The sequence below is a fragment of the Eschrichtius robustus genome, chromosome 7, assembly GCF_028021215.1.
Source record: "Eschrichtius robustus isolate mEscRob2 chromosome 7, mEscRob2.pri, whole genome shotgun sequence".
In the NCBI taxonomy this organism is placed as follows: Eukaryota; Metazoa; Chordata; class Mammalia; order Artiodactyla; family Eschrichtiidae; genus Eschrichtius; species Eschrichtius robustus.
Window position 1 is genome coordinate 78,461,425 of NC_090830.1, and position 15,882 is coordinate 78,477,306.

A 15,882-nucleotide genomic window follows, 5' to 3' on the forward strand; every position below is an offset into this window, starting at 1 on the left:
TTCCAGATGCTTAAGGGATGCCTGCATGCCTCTGCTTACGGTCCTCTTTCCTCCATATTCAAAACCAGCAACAGAGATTGAGTCCTTCTCACATAGCATCTCTTCTGCCTCCCTCTTCCACTTTTAACAATCCTTTTAATTACATTGAACCCATCTGGATAATACAGGATAATCTCCCTATTTTAAAATCAGCTGATTAGCAAACTTAATTCCTTTTTGCCATGAGGGAACATACAGGTTCTGAGGATAAGGACACAGATATATTCGAGAGGGCCATTATTCTGCTTACCACAGCTAATTTAACCAAAAAAAAAAAAAAAAAGTTATATTTACATTGGGAGAGAAAGTGTGTGTGTATGGGGGTGGGGGTAGGAAATAGCAGTTTAAGCATATTATTTAGAAATACATATGAAAGTAAATACAAAAAAGAAAAAAAAAGACATTTAAAAGTGCTCTGAAGAACAAGAATCAGGAGTAGGTAAGGAAGAGTAGAGCAGAAGAAAGATGTTTTTCCTTATAAGCCTTAAACTATCATTTCACTTTTAAACAATGTACATGCATTACTATGACTTGATTTTACTTTTAATGGCCTCAAATTTGCATGGCTTTATTGGCACAAACAGAGATTGGCACAAACAAATCAGTTGCATAACATTAGTAATCCCCTTGGGCACTGCTAAGCAAGAGCTAAGCAAAGCACTTTGAGGAAATTGTAGGAAATGTAGGAAAAATAACAATTTGGGGACTTCCCTGGTGGTCCAGTGGTTAAGGGGGTACAGGTTCAATCCCTTGTCGAGGAACTAAGAACCCACATGCTGCACTGCGTGGACAAAACAAAAAAAAGAGAAAAATTTAAACCATAACTATGGAATCTGTCCTGACTAGGGACACATATCTTTCTGCATTCTGAGTAAGAAATCTAGTCAGAAAGTTCCTAACTAGTTTCCTGAAAAATATCTGTGATCTAGAGAGGAAGGAGATTATGTCTAATACTTGGGAACTAGAATCTGAACAAGATTAGTGTCATAAACTCAAATAGTGGTTCACCCTCATCAGTGCCACCACAAATAGGTTCTGTTCAATGTATCAGCTCCAGGTGAAAAATGGCACTGGGCAAAGTCAGGATAATAGAAAAGCTTTTGACTTGTTAGGGAATAGAAAGTAGTTTACACTGGCTGAAATAAGACAGTGGAAATCTAACTAGAAATAAAACTAGAATCACAAATCACAGGTTAGTCTTTGATAGTCAATGGCAGATCACTGAACGCTATTGAACAGGAAAGTGACAAAGAGCAAAGCATACCTTCTTACTCAGTTTTTTTAAGTGGTTGATATTCAGTGAAGCTCAAGGAAAGCCAATCCACTGCCAAGACTATGGGGGGGACACTGGAGGTACAAAATTTAAGGAGGCACTCACTCTCAAGGTCAATCAAGTAACCCTGCACTTGCACAACCCTGAGAGTGACTGCCTCCTTAAATTTTGCACTTGCACAATCCTTAGTATCCTTATTTTGTGGGCTAAGCACCTCATTTGTCTCATTCGTAATAGCTAAAAAGTAGAAACAACCCAAATGTCTCAACTGATGAATGGATAAAAAGAATGTGCTTTATTCATGTAATGGAATATGGTATATTTTTTTTGGCCATAAAAAGAATAAAACGTTGATACATGCCACAACATGGATGAACCTTGAAAATACTATGCTGAATGAAAGAAGTCAGTCACAAAAGACCACATATTGGTATTTTATGATTCCATTTATATGAAATGTCCAGAATAGGTAAATCTATACAGACAGAAATAAATTAGTAGCTGCCAAGGGAGGGAGGGGTTGGGATGGAGAATGACTGCTTATGGATATAGTTTCTTTTTGGAGTGATAAAATGTAATAAAATTGATTGAAGTGACAGTTGCACAACTCTGCACATATAGTAACTTTTGAACTGTACACGTTAAATGGGTAAATTGTATGATATGTTAATTATTCCTTAATAAAACTTATTTTAAAAGCAGATGCTTAGGGCTTCCCTGGTGGTGCAATGGTTAAGAATCCGCCTGTCAATGCAGGGGATTCAATCCCTGGTCCAGGAAGATCCCACATGCTGCAGAGCACCTAAGCCCGTGTGCCACAACTACTGAGCCTGCACTCTAGAGCCTGCAAGCCAGAACTACTGAGCCCTCATGCTGCAACTACTGAAGCCTTCGCGCCTAGAGCCCATGCTCCGCAACAAGACAAGCGACCACAATGAGAAGCCCGCGCACCGCAACAAAGAGTAGCCCCCGCTCACCTCAACTAGAGAAAAGCCTGCATGCAGCAACAAAGACCCAACGCAGCCAAAAATAAAATAAATAAATTTTTTAAAAAACCAGGGACTTCCCTGGTGGCACAGTGGTTAAGAATCCTCCTGCCAATGCAGGGGACATGGGTTCAAGCCCTGGTCTGGGAAGATACCACATGCCGCAGAGGAACTAAGCCCGTGCACCACAACTACTGAGCCTGCACTCTAGAGCCTGCAAGCCACAGCTACTGAGCCCGCATGCCACAACTACTGAAGCTCATGCACCAAGAGCCCGTGCTCTACAAGAGAAGCCACCACAATGAGAAGCCCACACACCACAACGAAGAGTAGCCCCCGCTCGCCACAACTAGAGAAAGCCTGCGTGCAGCAATGAAGACCCAACGCAGCCAAAAATAAAATTAATTATTTTTTTTGGAAAATTCACTTTATACATAAAAAAAGCAGATGCTTAGTAACTATCTATTGAAATAAGGCATAAAAAGGATGAAAGTCATTGTGAAATAAGAACAAGTTGAATTTTTAAAGGGAGTTGTTTCTTTTCATGAATTTTTAGAGGAGGCATAGGAAAAGACACCTCTAAATCAGACTTCTATACTTTGCCCAATTAAAATCATTACCAGAATTTGGTTCATACAGAATTCCTACCCAAAATAACTTGCTATGTGGCAATTTGTGATTTAAACATTGGTGTTGACTGATAAAGCATGAATAATTTTAACGTGTATTCTCAATATCAATAAATACTCTGTAACTCTGAGGTGTCTAAAACCTACCTTTGTAATTACAAAATTTCTTATTTCAATTCTGTTAAATAACTAGAAGTTTCCTTAGACCTGGTGGACCCGAAAAAGGGGAAAAACCCAAGATTAAAATGATATTGCCTCTCTCTGGTGTTCCCCAACACTGTAGGAACACCCATGATGCAATTCTCAATTGTTCACAAACACATTTCTGGTCTTCAAAGACCACAAGTAAAGATAAATAAGAGGCTGAAATAGCAAAAGAGGATCAAGGAACTTGTTTTCTTTTGGCACCATACAGCTTTGACTGGGGTCAACACCCAGGACAGGATGCACCACCAAAGGAAGTGGATCTGCACAGGGAAACAAGAGCTGAGCCCAGGTCAGAAATGAGACAATGACATACAAAGAGAAAGCTCTGTGTCTATAGTAAGTGAATTTTTCTACAAACCTACTATGAAACTAATGTATTAACTAAAAAGTATTTATCCAAATTTTCTTCTCAGAAGAAAAGGAACATTTTTTTCTTCTGGGAAGTCACTGACTTCCCACCAGCTTTATATTAAAAGCCTACTTTTCAAGTCTTAGGAAAAAATGAATCTATACACAGGTCAGAATAACACTGACAAAAATATATTTTGCAAAAGTCCAATATAGTCTTATCCTCAGCTTCTGTTTTCATTTAAAAACTCAAATGTTATTTGAGGGAATTCCCTGGCGGTTCAGTGGTTAGGACTCAGCGCTTTCACTGCCGGGGCCTGGGTTCAGTCCCTGGTGGGGGAAGTAAGATCCTGCAAGCCTTGCGGCGCAGCCAAAAAAAAAAAGAAATGTTATTTGAAAAATGTGCTTTTTGGAACATGTTTCTTGCTTTCAATGTGGTACAGGAAGGTACTGTTAATGGAAAGTGCTAAAACACTGAAATGTCAATTTCAGAAACTTCATTAGTTGCATACCAACAATGAAAGGGCTATATTTTCTATTTGCAAAAAACAAATGTAATAGGTTTTTCTTAAAAGCCACTGGTCTGGACTTCCCTGGTGGTCCAGTGGTTAAGATTCCGTGCTTTCACTGAAGGGGGCGCAGGTTTGATCCCTGCTTGGGAAGTTCCTCATGCTGCGTGATGTGGCCAAAGCCACTTGCCTACATAGCCAAACTGAAATAAGGAAAACTCTGAAAGAGTAACAGAAAATTTAAAACATTTTTATACATTCAACAATCCTACAAATATTCATGTCTGTGTCTGATATAAACCATCAATAAAAAAAGAGAAATACAGTAATTCACAAATTTACTATATGGCACCGTCCCCAAAACAAAAATAAATAGAATTTGGATAGCCTTTTCTATAGATGTATTCTCTGGGGGGAAAGACTGAAAAGTGAACCTCAAACTGAATTCTACTTTCCCACTAATTCTCATTAAACGTAAAAAAATATGTTCATATTTTTAACATTGATAGACCAACTTAAAAACTTTAGTGAAGATGTGATCAAGTTGGTGACTGGTTTGGCATTAACGTGGACATTAGAATTTATTTTCAGTATTATTTATTCTGGGAGCAATGGTATTTTACTAGCAGCTAAATATCTCTTTAAGTACTTCATATGATTTTCCTAACTCCATACCCAGCCATTCCTACTCTTCCCAATGTTCAGCAATTTCTCCAGAACATTTTCCTTGTCAGCTTCTGCCCTCTCTTACCTTTCAGTTGATGCTTTCACTTGCAGGCACACCCAGACCTTAACAGGACAGGGAATTTACCAGCAGCTATCAGCAATGGAAAGGTTCTGGAACAGGATGGGGAGTTATGTGTGTGACCAGAAATTCATGGATTTTTCTCTGCCTTCTATACTTGGCCATTTTGACACAGCCTTTAAGGCAAATACCCACCCTACCTTGGCAGCTCTGCCTATTCCTCTCAAGTGCTGTCCAACAGAACTTTCTGCACTAATGGAAATGTTCAATATCTGCACTGCGCTGTTCAATATAGCAGACACATGTGACTACTGTGTACTTGAAATGTGGCTGGTATGACTGAGGAACTGAATTTTTATTTAATTTTAATAGCCACATGTGGCTAGTGGCTTCCATATTGAACAGCACAGCTAGCCTAGATTCCTGCAGAGACTAAAGCTATTGCTCTAATGTCAAACCCCTTGGCTAGTGACCAGACACCCAGCCACGATCCTGCTAGCCCTGTCTCCTAGAAGATGTTCCTTGTATCCCCCAGCTTGGTGAGAGGGTCCTACAGTGAATAAATGAATCATCTGGAACCACAGAGTGACTACCTGTCTAATATTCTATAGCTCCTACCATCTCAACCCCTATTGCTTTGAGTTGGAGTTACCACCTTCCTTTAGATACTGCACATTAGATCACTGCTTCTCAGACTTTAAGGTGCATATGAATCACCTGGGGATCTTGTTAAAATGCATATTCTAATTCTGCATTTCTAACATGCTTCTAGGCACTTGGTACCTAACCTATGTGGTACTAACCCTAGGTTCTTGGTTCTCCTAACCCCTAATCTGACTGGTGTTACTGATGGTTCAGCAGCAAACATATGAATTCAGACCTCCTAAGTAATAGTATGCTTTTCATTGATCAAATATTTGTACCATGTAATGAAGCTGCACAGCAGTATCAATTTTGAGCAGTAGATGATGTTATTTGATGTGATATACCATTTTTTAAGCATACGATTTTACAGAGGAGGCTATGACAATGAGCTAAAGATCACAATTCTAATAAGTGAACAACTGGAATGGGAACCAAGGTTTGTTTGGTTCCAAAGCCCACATTCTTTCTGCTATGCCAACCTCCACCTCAATGCTAAACTCAGGAATGTCCACGTCAGGATTTCCCTTCAGAAGCGAGCTGTGAAGGAACATTGCTCCTAAAGAGTTATCTTTTTTCCCCAGGTATAACAGTAATCAGAAAAACCAGCTTCTTCCATATGTATGATTAAATATCAGACATGATTATTATTTATATATTCTATTGTATATTTTCAACCTGATCAATTTTATTCAGCTATTGTTTCCCCAAATTTAAATTCAACTCCTTTAACTCAGATGACACATCACTATAAATAAGGTTAAAAGAGTTTCTGAATTTTCTAATCAAATCTCATTTGAACCCAGAAGTGAGCTATTTTCCTCTATTTTTTTTTATTAATTTATTTTATTTTATTTTATTTTTGGCTGTGTTGGGTCTTTGTTGCTGCACACGGGCTTTCTCTAGTTGTGGCGTGCGGGGGCTACTATTTGCTGCAGTGCATGGGCTTCTCATTGTGGTGGCTTCTTTTGTTGGGAGCATGGGCTCTAGGCACGCGGGCTTCAGTAGTTGTGGCACACGGGCTCAGTAGTTGTGGTTCACAGGCTCTAGAGCGCAGGCTCAGTAGTTGTGGCACATGGGCTTAGTTGCTCCACGGCATGTGGGATCTTCCTGGACCAGGGCTCGAACCCGTGTCCCCTGCATTGGCAGGCGGATTCTTAACCACTGCGCCACCAGGGAAGCCCCTTTTCCTCTATTTTTAATTCATAGTTTTATTCACCAGACTTGGTTTGAATAATTCTAACCCTCTTAGAATTTTCCTGTTGTCAAGATAACTTTGAAGCATCGCAGTAGCCCATTCTAGTGTTTTACCCATTGATGGTCAAAAGGTTTCCTATAAAAACAAAGAACAAACTAAAAAACATTGCAAGCTATATAATAAATGATTAATATTTTTACCATAAAGAGCTATAAAACATGTCAAAATAAGAAAAAAATTGCATACACCAAAATGAAAATTGGCAAAGACATGAAGAGCTGAAAAAGACAACTATCTTGAAAATCCAAAAGAATCAAATGAAAAACCATTTAAATCATTTTTAAAAAAGATTTACTATGTTATCCAATTCAAGATCAACATAGAAGTATCAATAGCTTTCCTATATGCCAGCAATAACCAATTTTTTATATGTCATGAGGTAGAAGATCTCAATTGCCATATCAACTTTAAATAACCATAAAATAACTAGAAAAGTAGACATGTTCAAAACCACTATCAAGAGAACTATAAACTTTTCTAAAGGATTTTTTTTAAACCTAAATAAAGAGAATACACTGTTTCTAAATGGAAAGTCTCAACATTGTAAATTCATGGGTGTACAAATTCACCCATAAAGTAATTTATTTGTTGCAATCAGTCCCAATTACATTCCCAACAGAATCTTTGTTTGTAACAAAACCTGAAAGACTGCTTCTAAAAGAAAAAAAAAAATCTGTTCTTATATATATTCTAAGACTGAGGGGAACCTGACCTTCAGCAATAATTAAAACTGGGTGGTATTGGGAATTCCCTGATTAGGACTCTGCATTCTCACTGCCACGGCCCAGGTTCGGTCCCTGGTCAGGAAATTAGATCCTGCAAGCCTCCTGGCACGGCCACAAAAAACAAAACAAAACCAAAAAGCCTGGGTGGGGCTTCCCTGGTGGCACAGTGGTTAAGAATCCGCCTGCCAATGCAAGGGACACGCATTCGAGCCCCGGTCCAGGAAGATCCCACATGCCGCGGACCAACTAAGCCCATGTGCCACAGCTGCTGATCCTGCACTCTAGAGCCTGCAAGCTACAACTACTGAGCCCGCATGCCACAACTACTGAAGCCCGCATGCCTAGAGCCCATGTTCCGCCACCGCAATGAGAAGCCCGCGCACCGCAACGAAAAGTAGTCCCCGCTCACCGCAACTACAGAAAGCCCGCGTGCAGCAACGAAGACCCAACGCAGACAAAAATAAATAAACAAATAAATAAATTTTTAGAAAAAAGAAAACAACCCAGTTAAAAAATATGTAAAGAACAGAATAAGCAATTTCACAGAAAGAAATGTAAACAGCCAATAAAGAAACAAAAAGATGTTCAAACTCACAAGTAATCTGGAGACTATAAATTAAAATTTTTAAATTTACCCATTATATTAGTAAAAATGTACAAGACTGATATCAAGTATCAGAGGCAACTTCATAAACTGCTGATGGAATAAAGAATGGTACATAGACTGTAGGGCAAATTGGCTGTATCTTTCAAAATTAGAAACATGTATACCTTTTAAACAACAATTCTAGGCACCTACTCTAGAGTTATTCTAGGACATTTGCACAAGAGACAAGAATAAAGGATGTTCATTTCAGTGTTGCTGATAACTGCAAAAATCTGAGAAAACTTAAATGTCCATAGAAAAAGAAACAAATAAATTACAGACATTCAAACTGAAATACAATCAGCTGTTAAAAAGTGTGTACTGGGGCTTCCCTGGTGGCACAGTGGTTGAGAACCTGCCTGCTAATGCAGGGGACACGGGTTCGAGCCCTGGTCTGGGAAGATCCCACATGCCGCGGAGCAACTGGGCCCGTGAGCCACAACTACTGAGCCTGCGCGTCTGGAGCCTGTGCTCCGCAACAAGAGAGGCCGCGATAGTGAAGAGGCCCGCGCACCGCGATGAAGAGTGGTCCCCGCTTGCTGCAACTAGAGAAAGCCCTCGCACAGAAACGAAGACCCGACACAGCCAAAAATAAATACAAAAATAAATAAATAAATAAAAGACAAAAAAAATTGTCAGGTGTGATGCTGATGGAGAGCTCTAAACCTCATCCCGAGCTTGGGATGATGTTAAAAATAAAAAAAAAAAAAGTGTGTACTGACAGGATGAGATCTCAAAAGCATATTGCTAAGTTAAAAAAAAAAAAAGAACTACAGGAAAAAAAATTATCATTCCACTGACTTAAAAAAGATATAAATAGATATAGAAATTATAAATAGAAATTGCATATATTGCAGGAAAAAGAACTGGAAGAAAATTCACCAAACAGGATAGTTCTAGAAGAAGAACCTTTGCTTCTTAGCCTCTACATAAAGAATTATTTTTTTAAAGAATGTATTCTTTTTTTCTCTTTCTTCAAATTAAGTATACAATTTAAACATTTGTAAGATTTTTAAATGTTTTTAAAGACAGGGGCTTCCCTGGTGGCGCAGTCGTTAAGAATCCGCCTGCCAATGCAGGCGACACAGGTTCGACCCCTGGCCCAGGAAGATCCCACGTGCCACGGAGCAACTAAGCCTGTGTGCCACAACTACTGAGCCCACGTGCCACAACTACTGAAGCCCGCATTCCTAGAGCCTGTGCTCTGCAACAAGAGAAGCCACGACAATGAGAAGGCTGTACACTGCAATGAAGAGTAGCCCCTGCTCACCGCAACTAGAGAAAGCCCACGCGCAGCAACGAAGACCCAATGCAGCCAAAAATAAAAACAAATAAACTAATTAATTTAAAAAATCTAAAAAAAATTTAAATAATAAAAAAGAGAAGTCAACAAAAAATAGTTTTAATTTGCAGTTTCCAGATTATGTGAGTTTGAGGATCTTTTTCTTTCTTTCTTTTTTTAATTGAAGTAGCTATTTTACAAAGTTGTGCTAGTTTCAGGTATACAGCAAAGTGATTCAGAGATAGATAGATAGATAGGTAGAGAGATAGATAGATAGATCAAATTGTTTTTCGGATTCTTTTCCATTATAGGTTATTCCAAGATATTGAATATAGTTCCCTGTGCTATACAGTAGGTCCTTGTTGGTTATCTATTTTATGTATGGGGACTTCCCTGGTGGTGCAGTGATTGAGAGTCCGCCTGCCAATGCAGGGGACACGGGTTCAAGCCCTGGCCCGGGAAGATCCCACATGCCACGGAGCGACTAAGCCCGTGCGCCACAACTACTGAGCCTGCACTCTAGAGCCCGCAAGCCACAACTACTGAAGCCCACGCGCTTAGAGCCCGTGCTCTACAACAAGAGAAGCCACCGCAACGAGAAGCCCGCGCACCACAACGAAGAGTAGCCCCCGCTCGCCGCAACTAGAGAAAAGCCCGCGCGCAGCAACAAAGACCCACCGCAGCCAAAAATAAATAAATAAAATAAATAAATTTTAAAAAATAATAATGTTCAGTGATATTTAAGAGTACTTTAAAAACACTATTAAATTATGAACTGATCTGTGAATTTTCTCCTCAAGCTTCCATTCTAATTGTATCTCTTCTGAGAAACGTAATGTGTTTTATTGATGCAGCATAGTTTAGAATTTGTTTAATATTTTGTAATTTTTAAAATAATTTCTTCCATTTTAGTCTTGTCAACTACTATGCAAACTCCTCAGGGCCAGAACCTTGTTTCATAAGCCTGTGTTCACATATATATTGTGTTTACTACAATGTAATGATTTGTTTCTCTATTTCTCTCCCTTCCTAGGCTCTGAGCAATTCCAAGGCAAAGAGCAAGGCTTACTTATATTTGTTTCCTGGAGACTTAGTAATCAGACACAAAATAGGTCTCAATAAACGTTTGTTGAAGGGATAAATGAATGAATTAATCTTTTTTCCCCCCTGCAATGCCTTACACAGTACTCTACACATAATAGGAACTCAGTAAAGCTCCTTAATGGATTCATGGAGAAATCTTTTGGACTCAACCACATAAAGCTTTATCTTGCCTCAGAAAAGCATTTCGACTTTAAAGGTTAGCTACTAACATTACAAATTAAAAGTTTTAGTCTAACATATATCAAATAAATAGATTCAATGACTAACCACATCAAGGCTGGCTCTGGAAGGATTAAAATCCACTATTCTAATTAATGAATTTGTGAACCTCAACATGGAGAAAGCCAGTTACATAATCAAAAGAGAGGTTATCAAGGATCGAACCCGCACCCCCTGCAATGGAAGCCTGGAGTCTTAACCACTGGACCACCAGGAAAGTCCCTGTTTTTCTTTCATTAACAATAACCTTTTGATGTTCCTACTACCTGGTTTCTTGCAAAAACTCCTATATATCCTGGCTCCTCCCTTACGTCTTCAGAGCAGTCCCTCAGAGTCATCTGAGAGGCTGTCTTCCAGGCTTAAGTCCTCAACAAGGCCATCAAATAAAACGTTAATTCTCAAAAAAAAAAATAAATTAATAAAAAGAGAGGTTACGCCTTTGCAAATTTATACCTACAAAAGATAGTGAGAAATAATTATCAGAAAGCTTGTATCTGTATATTGAAATGAACAAATTATTTTTTATGCCTGAATTGATGCCACTGTTTTCACTAGAAATAAGAGTTAACAGCCAAGTGATCCAAACCTGTCTCTAGAAAACAGTCCTTGAGACTCAGAGAGTAAATGTTTTGCCTCTCAGTGATTTTTAACTCCCGGAAGACTCCTTTTATTTCCAGATTGACGGATATTCAAAACTCTTTCTGTCTCCTAAAAATAAAACTTCATCCATTTCTTAAAAGGCAAACAACCTGAATAGACACACTTTCGGAACACTAGGTTTTATATTCAAGTAACTAAAACTATCCCTAGTGTTCAGCCTTGTGCTGCTGCAGTAGAAACACGTTTCTTAGTTTTTAAACTACATTCGTGGAAGGTTTAAATGTCGTACTGTACATTCTTTCACTGTATGATCTAAACTGATTTTACACCGCATATATAATTTCATAAGTACACCGTAAAGGAATTCTACACTTGAATGAATCTGGAAAGAAACATGAACTTAGCACACACCCCCTTCTTCCAACTCGATACGCACATCTTAGTTTTTTTTTCTCAAGAATTTCTCTCTCCCGCCCCCACCCCACACTTTATTTCAGAGCAGCATCATTCATTATCCCACTCACCACCACCGAAAGAACCTTTCCAACTAATACTATTTCACCAGGACCCTCCTTTCACATCTCAGAGTCCGTGGGGGATTTCTTTGGAAGCGGTGTGGGGGGGGGGGGGCGGTGAAGTTCCGGGACGCCACCATTCCCGCCATGTCCTATAGGACCCAGGTCCTAGCGCGCAGTCCCCGACCAGCCTCAGGCGGACCCCAGGAAACTGCGAAGGTCTGACACGGCACCCCCCATCTCCGCCAGGTCAAAGCAAACCGGGCCCAACCTCTAGGCTCCCACTTAACGTACCCTCCTCCTCGCTGTACCCCATTTCTTCCCACTTACTCCTCGGTGTAGCCCGGTCTCTTTACCCAATTCTGAGTCCCCATAACCATCTTGTTCCCAACACGAACACCCTTTTTACACTCCGGGCCCTGCCCCTTGAACCCTTCTACACCCCGGTCCCTCCCCCTGGACCTCCCACCAGCTTCAACCCTCACAGCGTACCCTAGTGCAGACCCGCGCCCCGTCCCTATAGCCACTGGACCCGGGTCCTACCCCACACGTCACACTCGGACCCATTGCTCCCGCGACCCGACCTTCCCCACTACCCCCCCAAGCGCTACCACACCCCCCACCCCAGCACCCTGTTACCTCCGGCCCCGCCCCCCTGAGTGTCGCACTCACCGCTTCTGCCGCCGCATCATTAACCGCCGCGGCTGCTATAGCTACAGGGAGCCAAGGCAACCAGCTCTCGCGACACTTTCCTCAGCTACGCCGAGAACGGCCGGGAAGAGTCTTTCGCAAGAAAGTAAATGAGTCAGGGTCGAGACGGCTAAGTATATCTCGCGATAGTATTGTGTAAAATGGCGGCCGCAAGGCGCTTAAGGGGTGGCCTGGAAAGGTCTGGAGGTGGGCGAGGGCGGGGAAGGATATTGAACTGGCAGGAGAGTCGGAAAACTATTGTAGGCAGGACGCAGGACGGTCTGGGATGGGGGAAGTTAGTATGACGAACCCTACACCGGAATAACTTGAGGTATGGGGCTGTCTTTTCCCAGGCCTCAAACTTAAAGCAGTGTCGCCTTGGCTGAAGTTCAGTCTTCCTGGCATTTTCCTTATGCATGCAGAGTAGAGATGGAGGGAGTAAGCCAGAAATTGACCTTTCCATGTCCTCCTTAACCTTCCTTCAGGAAACTTTGATTCGTTCTTCCCCTACTTTGGTTTGTGAATGGTATTTGACTTAACAGAAATATTTATGTTTATACACTGGTGCCCCGCCCCCTTCAATTTGCCCAGCGAAACTAGGAAATCAAAGTGTTTTGTTGTTGTTGTTGTTTTTAGTCGAACATAAGCACAGATGTTTGGCCTTGGCTGTGGAAGGGGGCCGCATTGGTTTGTGATTTGAACTTTGCAGTTGTTGCTTGCCACCCTGTGGACGGGCACATCCTTACTTGGTGACTCTCTCAACACTTAGTTGTAAGGGCTTTCTCTCTGCTCTCAGAAAGCTGTAAATGCAGACTGACTGAGTAGGATCTGGAACAGACGACGGACATGTTAGGAGAAACACTGACTGAAGCTGCCCACCCTGGCCAGGCAAGATAGTAGCCACTTGCATGAGTCATCTTACAACAGGAGGTCCTGGTAAGGAACGAGGAACTAACAAGCTACCACCAACCGGTAGAATTCGGGAAAGGTCAAAAGGAGAGAGGAGACACCAGTCCATATGTCCTACCAACATCCCAGAATCCTCACTGGAATCTATTTTGTCTGAGCAGTGTGCACACCACATTTTAATAAGGGTAGGAAGGACCTTGAGTCAGAATGATTGGCCAGAGACAACCCGGAAAGTAACCCCATTCCCATAAAACCCAAGACTGCAAGCCACGTGGCAGAGCAGTTCTCCTGGGTTCCCTTACCCTGCTGCTATCTGCCCGGGCACCTCTTCCCAATAGTCTCTTGCTTTGTCAGCATGTGTGTCTCCTCGGACAATTCATTTTTGAGTGTTAGACAGCAGCCCACCCTCAGGCCCTGGAAGGGGTCCCCCTTACTGCAACAGCTATATAAAGAACGTTGTTCAGTGAGAGTAAAACAGAGGGGTACAAATAAGGGAATAAAAGTAATAAATAGAGAATTAAGTGTCTTCTCTCCAATCCCCTGAATACCTCTCATAGTCTAGACCAGTGCTGTCCGGTAGAAACATACTGTGAGCCACATCATGCAATTTAAAATTTGTAGTAGCCACATTTTTTTTTAAAGTAAGAAAAATGAAATTTAGTTATTCACTTAACCCAACGTATTCAAAATATTTCAACATGTAATCAATATTTTGAAATTTTTTAAAATTTTTATTGGGGGTATAGTTGATTTACAGTGTGTTAGTTTCTGGTGTACAGCAATTTTTTTAATATTTTGAAATTATTAATGAGATATTTTACATTCTTTTTTCATACTGAGTCTTCAAAATCCATTGTTTATATTTACAGAGCGTCTTAATTTAGCCTAGGCAAATTTTAAGAGCTTAATAGCCACATGTGGCTAGTGACTGCAGTATTAGACAGCAAAGCTGTAGACCCTATACCAGGGAATGCATTATCTGGGTGACCTTAGGGGCACAGTATTACGGGCATGTGGTTTATGTAAAAGAAACCCTTGAAGTTGCTAGCTCAAACGGCTGCAGAGTCTAGGTGGGTAACAATAAAAGAGACCTGATGTAAAACAATAGGTGGTAGTGGGGACTTGTGCCCACTGAAGAGTGCAAGTGAAACAGGAGGAAAGGGGGCAGGGCACAACCTTTGAAAGAATGACACAGCCTAAGGATGGGACATAAACTGATTAGAACCAAATGGGTCCAAGATGGCGGAGAAGTCAACTTCCACTAGACCTTGAGGCTTAGTATACGCTCACTGTAACACATCAGCAAGCTAAATGACACACCCAAAGGCACCATGACAGTGGCGGTGCCCACTGTCAAAAAGTGGGTGGTGGCCCAATTCCTGGAAATCCCCACCCCTTCCCGAAATAGCTGGAATACTCCTCCCACTCATTAGCCTATGAAATTACCCACCCATATAAAAACTGACAACCCCATACCCTGGCGGCCTTTCTCACCTTCTGAGATGGCCCACACTCTGTCTGTGGAGTGTGTTTCTCTCTAAATAAATCCACTTCTTACCTACCACTTTGTCTCTCACTGAATTCTTTCTGCGATGAGACATCAAGAACATGAGCTTCATTAAGTCCTGAAACCAGGTGTGTGATCTCATTTGGAAGACTGGGGGTTTTGGTGGGGTTCTGGCATGGGTGTTCAAGCCCCAATCTGAAGTGCATGGTTTCACAAGCTTCTATCTAAAAGGAAGCTTTCCTGCAGCCATTATGGAAAACAGTATGGAGATTCCTCAAAAAATTAAAAATAGAATTTCCATATGATCCAGCAATTCCAATCCTGAGTATTTATCTGAAGAAAACAAAGATGTTAACTAGAAAAGATATACGATATGCACCACTATGTTCCTTACAGCATTATTTACAGTAGCCAAGATGTAGAAGCAACCAAATTGCCCATCAGTAGATAAATGGATAAAGAATGTGGTATATATTTACAAGATTTCAGATATTCTGAGGTTGGAAAAATGAAGTTTCTAAGTTTTCAGAGCTGTTGACTATTAGACCCTGAACTTTTTTTTACCCCAACTTTAAGGGTAGGCATTTAATAATTATTTTATAGTTGGGAAATCTCTTTGTCACATGAATGTTGTTATTTGCTTTTGTACATCTGATGCCTGATATATAGTAGGCACTCAATAAACATTTGTTGAAGGAATATAGTCCTTAACTTTTGAGGAGGGCTCACAGACTTTTTTTTTTTTTGGTTGTGTTGGGTTTTCGTTGCTGCACACGGGCTTTCTCTAGTTGCAGCGAGCGGAGTCTACACTCCATTGCGATGGGCGAGCTTCTCATTATGGTGGTTTCTCTTGTTGTGGAGCACGGGCTCTAGGTGCTTGGGCTTCAGTGGTTGTGGCGCATGGGCTCAGTAGTTGTGGTGCACAGGCTTAGTTGCTCCGCTGTATGTGGGACCTTCCTGGACCAGGGCTCGAACCCGTGTCCCCTGCATTGACAGGTGGAGTCTTAACCACCGCGCCACCAGGGAAGCCCGGGTTCACAGACTTTTAA

General features: G+C 41.1%; 1 protein-coding gene across 8 annotated transcripts in view; it reads right to left on the reverse strand.

Annotated features, from left to right (window-relative positions):
• The window catches only part of USP54 (ubiquitin specific peptidase 54), a 147,015-nt gene extending 134,900 nt beyond the window's left edge, over positions 1–12,115 (reverse strand). For 7 of the 8 annotated variants that reach the window (XM_068547834.1, XM_068547835.1, XM_068547832.1 and 4 more), the window contains exon 1: positions 12,058–12,115. The gene's annotated coding sequence lies outside the window, so the exon portion shown is untranslated. Of the gene's footprint in view, positions 1–12,021 lie in introns of all 8 variants that reach the window. The other variant, XM_068547826.1, reaches the window with a different exon arrangement.
• Positions 12,116–15,882: the final 3,767 nt, after the last annotated feature.